Source organism: Otolemur garnettii, unplaced genomic scaffold, assembly GCF_000181295.1.
Source record: "Otolemur garnettii isolate 467f Iridium unplaced genomic scaffold, OtoGar3 scaffold00003, whole genome shotgun sequence".
NCBI lineage: Eukaryota > Metazoa > Chordata > Mammalia > Primates > Galagidae > Otolemur > Otolemur garnettii.
This window is the reverse complement of record NW_003852398.1, coordinates 17,010,460-17,020,522: the sequence shown is the minus strand read 5'-3', so window position 1 is coordinate 17,020,522 and position 10,063 is coordinate 17,010,460. Positions and strand designations below refer to the sequence as shown.

Genomic DNA, 10,063 nt, shown 5'->3' with positions numbered 1-10,063 from the left:
CAACCTCAAACTCTTGTCTCAGCCTCCCAAGTAGCTGGGACTACAAGGCACCTGGCACAACACCCAGCTATTTTTTAGAGATGGGGTCTTGCTCTTGCTCTGGCTGGTCTCGAACCTATAAGCTCAGGCAATCCACCCTCCTCAGCCTCCCAGAGTGCTAGGATTATAGGCGTGAGCCCCTCATGCCTGGCCTTTGAATACACATTCTTGAAAGATTCCCAGGGCTTACATCAAAGTCTGAGATACACTGTCATAGTTGTAAGAGCTCCGTCTTTGAAATGAGAAGATCTGGGTTTGAATCTGGTCTCACTCACTATTTTGTATGACCTTGGGCTGGTAAATTAACCTCCTTCAGCCTCAGTTTTCTTGTCAGTAAAAGGACACTCACAATGCCTCACAGGGTTGTGAGCATAAGTGAGACTGTATGCATATAAAGTACTTATCAGTGTTTTCTTACATGAGAAGTTTTCAGTGACTGTTATGGTTATTAAAACCTAAAACTGCAAGAGAAGGGGCAAGACCTAAGAAAATGTAAAAAAGAACAGATACACACTGGATTAGGTGCTCCTCAGGATTTATGATAGAGCATGTAGAGTGGTTAAGACTCAAGTCTCAAGGAGGGGCACGTGAATGCCTCAATCCAATTCTGGTTTTGCTACTGATCAGCTGTATGACCTTCTCCTGAACTGCCTTGCTCTTCAGTTTTCTCATCTGTAAAATGGGATTCATTCTAGTACTTAACTCACAGCCCTTGGTGGTAATGATTAAATGAGACAATGAATGCAAAGGACATAGACTATAATTATCAGTTTTATTATGACCATTTTCCCCTTTTCCAATGACATTAGTATGTGTTCTTTGTGCTTCACGGCCATGTAGTCCTCGTCCTCTGAGAGCCTCTTCCCGAGCCCCTGCCCTCGTGATTAAATAAATAAATTCAATTCAGAGAGCCTGGACTCTCTCTCAGGCTTCTACTTGATCTAAATCCCCTTAGAGAGGACCCCAGGCTGGGGGATGTTGGAAAGGGGAACTTTTTGTGCTAATGGGGTCCTGGCTTTTGAGCTGGCAGCCCAGGGCTTAGAAAAATGTCTGGAACTTTAAGTTGATGTTTACAAAGTGTCAAGGCCCTGAGAATTTCTTTTCTATTGAAACCCCAGGAAACCTCAGGGTCCAAAGTTTTAAACAAAGGAAAAAGCTTCCACCTTTGGGCTGTAAGTCATGCTGATGGATGTAGCACTCTGGTCCTGCCTACTAGAGCTCAGTAGGTATTGAACATTCAAAGATCTGTTCCATACAACTTTTCAAGTAAAAAAGAATTAGCAAGTCATATTAATGAGGAAATAAGTGCAGGAACAAAATGACTATGTTTGGCAGTGCTGCAAAAGCTCTTGGAATAGTTTGAGGAAACATCTGAACCCGAAATATTAAAAGTTGGGCCTCATCTTCCTCATCTACTACCTTAGAAGGTGATCTTTAATGTTACTTTTCATCTTAATTATTTAAGATTCTTAGATTCCAGATTCTATGATGTTATACGAAGTTGCTTCTCTTAGGAAGTCTCTCCGGCCCAGCACTGGGAGGCGGGGTAGGTGCCATCTGCAGTTGAAACCGGGCCATGTTGCTGAGCAGCTGGCAAATCCAAGTGATTCTCTTCTCACTGGTGTGGGTGCAGGGCTGCATATTAATTTACAATTACTCATAAAGGAGGCAGCAAAGGCTTCTCTTTTGTCAACACTTGGACATACAAATTAGGTGATATTGAATGGGCCATGAATATTTCATTTCCACCCTGCCTCCTCATGCCAGTCACCTTAAATGAGACTAGATTAATATCCGAAGTGACTCACACTCGGTTAGGTGTCCAGGTCTGGCCCCCTTAGACACGCTCTATTTTGGCCTCAATTTGTCAGCTGAATTTCTGTTACTGACTACATAGAACAGAAGCAGAACCACAGGGTCTACCTCAACTTTGTACTGGGCATGAACTCCAGTGTTTCAATGTGATCTTTGGTTCTGACAATATGGCAGAGCACACTTGTAGAAAGGCTGAATAAAAAAAGCAGAAATAGGGTTTTTAAAAATACTCTGGCATGAAAGAAAGAAAAATCCCCAGGTGCAAGCCAGGAAGAAAGAAATCAAAGACAGGACAGTAATGGAGAGTTGGTTTTGCCGCAAAATTTCTGACCCAGATAGAGGTTCCCCAAGAGTTGAAGGTGGAGGATTTAACACCTGCTGGGATTCAGGAATGTGGCCTCACATCCCTGCTAGGTAGGGAAAGTAGAACTGAGCTTCAGCATAAACCAAGAGCCTTGAAAAGTTGTACTGTCCATGGAATGGTGACTACAAACACTCCACATCTAAATCCAGGGAAGAATCAAGGAAACTGGTCATCTGTCTAGGATGGCAGTTTAAAAGAAGAAAAATAGCTATGTTTAAGAAATCAAAACTGAGGGCAGGTTCTTTGGCTCATGTCTGTAATCCTAGCACTTTTAGAAGTTGAGGTGGGAGGATAGCTTGAGCCCAGGAGCAGGATACCAGCCTGGGTAACATGGAAAGACCCTATCTCTATAAGAAATAGGAAAATTAGCCAGGTGTGCTAGTAAATGTCTGTAGTTCCAGCTACTGAGGAGGCTGAGGCAGGAGGACTTCTTGAGCCCAGGGGCTGGAGATTATAGTGCAGCAGTTCTCAACCTGTGGGAGAACTGCATTAAAGGGCTGTGGCATTAGGAAGGTTGAGAACCACTGTTATAGTGAGCTATGATTGCACCACAGTACTCTAGCCTCGGTGATAAAGTGAGACCATGCCTCTAAAAATAAGAAAGAAATCAAAACCCCAGGTCTGTGCCACATATAGGTGTATATCCAAATGGATACTCCTGAGAAGTTAGCACAAACTGCTTAAGTCTATGTAACCACTAGGATATAATAGAAACAATTGTGAAATTGCCTTGTTAGGACATTTTTACAACCTAGAGCACAAAGGGCTCACATCAGAAAATTAACCACCACGAGAGAGAGTTTAGCAAGTGTAGCAAAAGAGTAACTAGTGTCCTAAGAATCCAATGTAACAGAAATATCTTTAAGAAACTATAAAATAAAAGCATTTGAAATTATTAAAGATATAAGAGATGGACTAGTGCAATAAGAAGAACCAGAATAAAAGAAATACATAAACAGAACTCATGCGTATGTTGGTTTTGCCCCAAACTGAGGAATTTCCCAGGAAACAAGACTTTCAATACCAAAACAGGGAAAATCTCATTGGGAAAACCAAGATGGTTGGGCATGCTACTTCAACTGGATCCTTAAAGAGATTTTAACAAAGGGACTATTTACAAATTTGGGGGCAGGGTTTAGGGAAACCAGCAAGAAACAAGGTAGAACCCTGGACCCAGCAGCAATGGGAAAGAAACTGTTACTTCTGTAAGCCGAGGGGGCAAGGAGAAGGTGTGGTTTCAAAACCCATAGAAGTGACGTCTCTGGAGGAGGCTTTTATAGAATGAAAGGAAGCATAAGAGGAAACACATCATTTTTTACTCTTCTCTTGCTTACTCTCTGAACTCCTATTAGGACCTCCCGTTGACCAAACTCAGCTAAAAGGCGAGAGAACAAGGGAGCCCATTGACCGAGTCCACATAGGTCAGCCTCCTGGGACATAGATAAAGAAGGGTGCAGAATGGATCTTGGGGGGGCAAATGAAAAATAATCAGGACAAACACACCATGAAATTGATCATCTGAATACCTATATGTGAAATCTTGCAAGTCAAATCAGGTTGTATAATACCAAAATTAGCAGAAGACATAACGAACTGGAAGTTCGGAGAGCTGAGCCCTAGTAACAGGTCAGGTATTTATAGTATTTTCTTTGAGAAAATCACTGCGTCAAACTTCTTATATATTAACTAACAACGGAATTGTTTAAGAATAGAAGTCTCCTATGGGAAGCCTGTGGATCAAATTGTTTTGTAGTTGTGTATTGCTTACCCTATACAATATTTTTAAATAAATCTGAATCATTCAGAAACATTGAAAAAGTCATGAGAATTCACATAAAAAGCTAGATTTCTAGCTTTTTTGTATTTTCATTTGGCAACAAGTGCTCATGGGCACCCTGTCTAGGCAGGCTCTTACTCCCAGTTCTCTGAAGTCCTGGGCCACTTCACTTATCTGCATAATATCAACAGCCTACTGCCTGTAGGAATTGGAATTTGTAAACTTTTTTTTTTTTTTAGTAGAAATGTAAAAGTTTATTGTGAAATTCATACATTTTAAAAATGATCTGTTCAAAATATCAAAAATCTAATAATCACTTAAAGTAGAAATATGTAGTATAAATTAGGCTACTACCCATCAAACTTTTTTGTGTTCCTGTTATGAAAAATGTCCACTATTGTTTCACGACATGGTTGTAAATCAAAATCAAAATATCCCAGGGGAAAATGACCCCGTGTTCTCTTAAAATAATTATGTCCTCTTCTAATCTTAATTATCTATCCATTGTTGAACCTAATTTCTCGGTCACATAGTGAGGGAGAGTATTCTATTTCCAACAACACTTCATGATTCCTGAATGACTCTTCCATTTCTTCCAGGCACTAATTTGCTGTTCTTTCCCATTGCCTTTATCCAGAGAGGTGAGAAGGCAAATAGTTTTTACTTTAGATGGTCTCTTAATAAGTATCTCACAAAATAGAACAAAGTTCTGCAGCTAATGAATTTGTCTAATATAAGGATCTTCTATCCAATTTGTCTAATATAAGGATCTTCTATCCAAATTTCTGTAACTGTCTCATCAAGGTATTCTTTTTTTTTTTGAGACAGAGTCTCACTATGTCCCCCTTGGTAGAGTGCTGTGGCGTCATAGCTCATAGCAACGTCACAGCTCACAGCAACCTCCAGCTCTTGGGCTTTATCAGTTTTCTTACCTCAGCCTCCCAAGTAGCTGGGATTATAGGAGCCTGTCATAATGCCCAGCTATTTTTTGGTTGCAGTTGACATTGTTTGGCAGACCTGGGCTGGGTTTGAACCCTCCATCTCTGGTGTATATGGCGGGCACCCTAGCCGCTGAGCTACACGCGCAGAGCCCCATTAAGGTACTCTTGAAAAAGTGACTCATAACTGAAACCTGTTGCATTCTCTTCTGTTTTAATTTGCTCGTGGTATTTTCCATCTTCTTCTTCTTGAGCCAAGTATTTCTTTATGTTTTCTGCTTTCTCTACGTAGCTGGAAATTTTATCTCTGAGATTAGATTTCTTAGTACAATCTTTGGAGTCTTTCATAACCTGCAGGAGCAGATCAATCTCTTCTTAGTAACATACCAGAGCCTGTGGATACTTGTACTCTGAAATCTAGTTTCACGCCCACTGTAGCATAGTGACTACCTTAGTGCTCTTGGATCTGGCCCTAGCTTGGACTTTGCTGTAACTCTGGAACTCCTTGCTGCATCCAAGCAGAAGTTGGAATTTGCAACCTTGGATGAGGTTTTTCAGCTTTAGGTTTAACAACCTGTGAAATTTAAGGCATCACTATTTTTTTGCATATGAACACAGGCTTTGTGAATTTTGGAGTGGAGGTGAATGGGGAAGTCGCAGGTGGCTATTTTTGCATCTCTTCCTTTACATCTGAACGGCGGCACATATGCAGTTTTATGAAGCATATGGTTTTCCATGTGCAGAGCTACACTTTGTTGATTTTTTTTCCCTTGTCTTATGTTCTCCCAAAGCCCAGTAGAACAAACAGAAGCTGCCACTCGGAAAACAGTTCTGAGGAAAAGCCCAGCCAGGGAGGAAAATGTGAGAGGATCCCAAAACCTGCCACGTGACCGTATTTGGGGTATAAGTTTCTACAGTTCCCGAAGACCTTGACACTTCTCCCCTTCACCTGGGACATGATGAGCGCGAAGTAAAACAGCTCACCAGTGGCACTGGCTTTGCTGTGGCAGGGAATGGGATAAAAAAGATAAATTCGGCCTCTCTGGGGCAGACCATGATTGGAAACATGGGAAAATGTTTTACCAGGTGATGGGCCCTGGGTTTTACGTCTGCCAACAGCCGTGGCAGGAGATGGCCAAAAAGAGAATCTTTTCCAGGCTTGGGGAATGATAAATCTGAAAAGGAGTTCTCTGTAGACCCGTCCTGCTTATGAGATGCTAATGGTGAGCTTGTCAGGTCAGGACCCTTTGAGGTAGGCAGTAATAGGAATTGCATTAACTTTCCCTAAGGCCCAGGAAACTGGGGGTCCCGGGACCCCATTTTGTCCGGAGAATGTCTGCTCACCATCTTCCTGGAGGACTTCCCCTTTAGCCTATCCCTCAGGGCTGAACAGTTTCAGCCACTGCTGGGAAATGATTCAGCCAAAAGATTAAAGCACTGAAAGAGACGTTCCTAACTCCTTTTCTAGAATAAACAAGGATTATGGGCTGAATATGAATTATTAAAATGTATTCATTTTTCTCTGGACAAGTTTGGCCCTCGTTAATCACCTTTGCCTTGAGGAAAGGTAAGTGTGTTAGGCGTGTTCCAGGCTGGACTGGCTCCTGACAAAACCATTAAGGAGCAATATTTGTCTTGATGACTCCTGTTCCAGGACATCTCCTATTCCCTTTCTGGGGCCTCTTTTGCTGTCCTCCGTTTGTCATTCCTATGCCTTCCTACACACCTGGCCCCTCCCATTGGCTTTATGTACCTGTCCCACCTCCTAGGCCACTAGTCCCCTAGGCCCTGTGAAGGCTTACTTCTGTCTGTGACTGTGTGAACATGAGGTTTCTGATTGGTAAGGAGGGTACATGGCCAAAGTGGGACACTTTTGAGAGTCAGAGTACTATTAGTAAGTGCCTTAGTCTGTGTGGTCTGCTATAACAAAATATTATGGACTGGGTGGCTTTACAAAAAAATTTTAACAACAAAACTTTATTTCTCACAGTTCTAGAGGCTGGAATGTCCAAACTCAAAATGCTGGCAGATTCGGTGTTGGGGTGAGGGCCTACTGCCTGATTCGTGAATGGTGCCATCTTGCTGGGCCCACAAGGTAGAAAAGGCAAATGAGCTCCCCTGGGTCCCCTTTATAAACCCATTAATCCTGTTCATGAGGCAGAGGCTCCCAAAAGGCACCACCTTCTAATACTATTATCACCTTGGGAACTAAAATGTCAACATCTGAATTTTGGGAGGACATATCAATAATTATACCTACATGACAACATTTTTAATTACACCAGAGAATATATTCGTATTTCTACAGGGGTGTTCTAGAGATAGTTGTGTTGATCCCAAAAGGGACTCTTAAGGTTGGAGATTTTGCCATTATGATATAGCAGAAGTAAAGTCAATGGTCTGGGGGCAGGTAGACTTTTTGGATCTGATCAAACCAAGTAAGAGTCTAGGGGGTCCCATGTAGAAATAAATAAATCTGACTCCTACCCTTGGAAACTTTTAATTTAATCTGGAAAGTGAGAACCAGCAGGGATGATAAAGTAGTCAAGATGATTTAGAGAAAAAAGATGATGTGTATCAATTTTTAAGTAGAACAAATTCTAAACCTCCATCTTCCATACCTTTCCACAAAGAAAAACAAAACACTGAACTGCTATAGACAGCGCTGGACACTTATTTTGTGTGGGATGGCAAAAGGAAGTAAATAAACCAGAAAATTGCAAGAATTGTTAGTAAAGTGCTATGAGAGAAACAAGAACAAAGGAGCCAAGCCTGGGTGTGGCCAAGAAGGGCCTCTCAGAGGAGCTGGGATGTGTCTGAGACCAGAAGTGTATGAATAGCCCAGCTATGTGATGGGGCAGTGGGCAGCACCCAGGCGAGGGGGATGGCAGATGCAAAGGCCTTGATTGCTGGGGCATCTTGAGGTTGCGAAAGCAGCTGAGGTGCTTGGAGGATGGGGAGAAAAGGACATGGAGCAAGGCAAACTGGAGAGGTGGGCTGTAACCTTGAAGACTTCCATAGAGTCTGGATGTTATTCCAAATACCATGAAGTTCCCTTGAAGTTTGTTAAATTTACCTATGCTGACATGCAGAGGTCTTAAGTGTGCCATTCTATCAGGAGTGATGAGCACAGACACCCTATAACAGATTTCCCATTCACAACATAGAATATTCCAATCCCATAAACAAAACATGTATACCCCCTAATCTTCTGAAATAAAAAAACATGTATATCACCTAATACTCTGAAATTAAAAGTAATAAATAAATAAATGGGAAGAAGAATATTCCAATCACCCCAGAAGTTTCTCTCATGCCTCCTTCCAATCAATTACCACCCCTAATAGTCAACCACTCTTTTTTTGTGCGGTGGGGGGCGGGTAACCACTCTTCTGATTTCTCCTCCTGTTAACATGTTTTGCCCATTTTTAACTCCATATAAGGGGAATCATATACTATGTATTTTTTTCATGTCTAGCTGTTATTCAGCATAATGTTTCTGCAATTCATCCAACTTGTTGATTCCTTTATATTGCTAAGTATACCGTTCTTTTATATAAATATACCATAATTAGCTTATCTTTTTTCCTGTTGAGGAATTTTTTCCCTCCCAGTGTTTGGTTATTATAAATAAAGCTGCTATAAATATTCCTACTACACAAGTCTTTTTGAAGGTAAATTTACCTTCTCTTGGGTAGATAACAAGGAGTGGAATTTCTGGATCATAGGATAAGTATATCATTTCCTTTTATGTTTTGAATTAATTGGTTTTATCATGGTATAATTTATATACAATAAAATTTACTATTTTAAATAAACTATCTGAGGAGTTTTGACAAATACATCAGTGTGGGTAACCATCACCAAATCATAATGTAGAGTTTTTACACCATCTGGCAAATTCTCTCATGCCTCTCTACAGTTAGTCCCTCCCCTGACCCATTGCCCTTGACAATCATTGATCTGCTTTCTGTCAGTATAGTTCTGCCTTTTGCAGACTTTCATATGCTTATGAAATCATGTTATATAGTCTTTTATGTCTCCCATCTTTTACTTGTCATAATGTTTTTGAGATTCATCCATGTTGATACCTGTATCGTAGTTGCTCCCTTTATTTTGCTGAGTAGTATTCCATTGTATGGATAGGCCACCAGTTGTTTATCCGTTCATGAGTTTATCCATTCATCATTCAATCAATGATGAACATCTAGGCTATTTGTAATTTTTGGTTGTTATGAAAAAGTTGCCATAAACATTTAAATACAAGTCTGAAGAGTGGAGTTGCTGGGTTATGTGAAAGGTATAAGTCAATTTATGTAAACATGAAATATGTTGTAGCTCAGCAGCCAGGGTGCCAGCTGGTGGGTTCGAATCCAGCCGGGGCCTGCCAAACAACACTGACAACTATAACAAAAAAAATAGCCAGGTACTGTGACCAGTGCCTGTAGTCCCAGCTACTTGGGAGGCTGAGGCAAGAGAATCGCTTAAGCCCAAGAGTTTGAGGTTGCTGTGAGCAGTGATGCCACAGCACTATACCAAGGGCAACATAATGAAACTCTGTCTCAAAACAAACAAACAAAAAAACCAACCAGCAAAGCAGCTATTTATTTTCCATTTCCACCAGTAGTGCAGGAGAGTTCCAATGACTTCATACTCTTTTAAATTTCAGCCATCCTAGTTACTGTGTAGACTGTCATTTGGTTTTGGCTTTTGACAATTTGATTATGCATGTGTCGTTGCTGATCTCTCTGAATTTATCCAACTTTGAATTTGTTGGATATTTAGGTTGTTTTTCATTAAACTGGGTGGGTTTGGGCCATTATTTATTCAAATGTTCTTTCTGTCCCTTACCCACCTCAGCTCCACTCCCATTTTGTATCCGTTGGTGTAGTTGATGGTTTTCCACAGGTCACTGGGGCTCTGTTGATTTTCTTTCATTCTTTCTTCTTTCTGTTCTTCAGATTGGGTAATTTCAATTGACCTCTCTTCGCCTTTGCTAGTTCTTTCTTCAGTCTGTTCAAATAAGGGGTTGAGTCTGTCTAGTGAATCTTTACTTTAGCTATTATACTCTATAACTCCAGAGTTTATATCTGCTCTTTTGCATAATTTCTCTTTCTTTATTGATATTCT

The 10,063-nt window shown here is 40.9% G+C and overlaps 1 pseudogene; it reads right to left on the bottom strand.

Annotated features, from left to right (window-relative positions):
• Positions 1-4,345: 4,345 nt before the first annotated feature.
• On the bottom strand, positions 4,346-5,891 carry LOC111726075 (annotated as a pseudogene).
• Between the last annotated feature and the right edge of the window lie 4,172 nt (positions 5,892-10,063).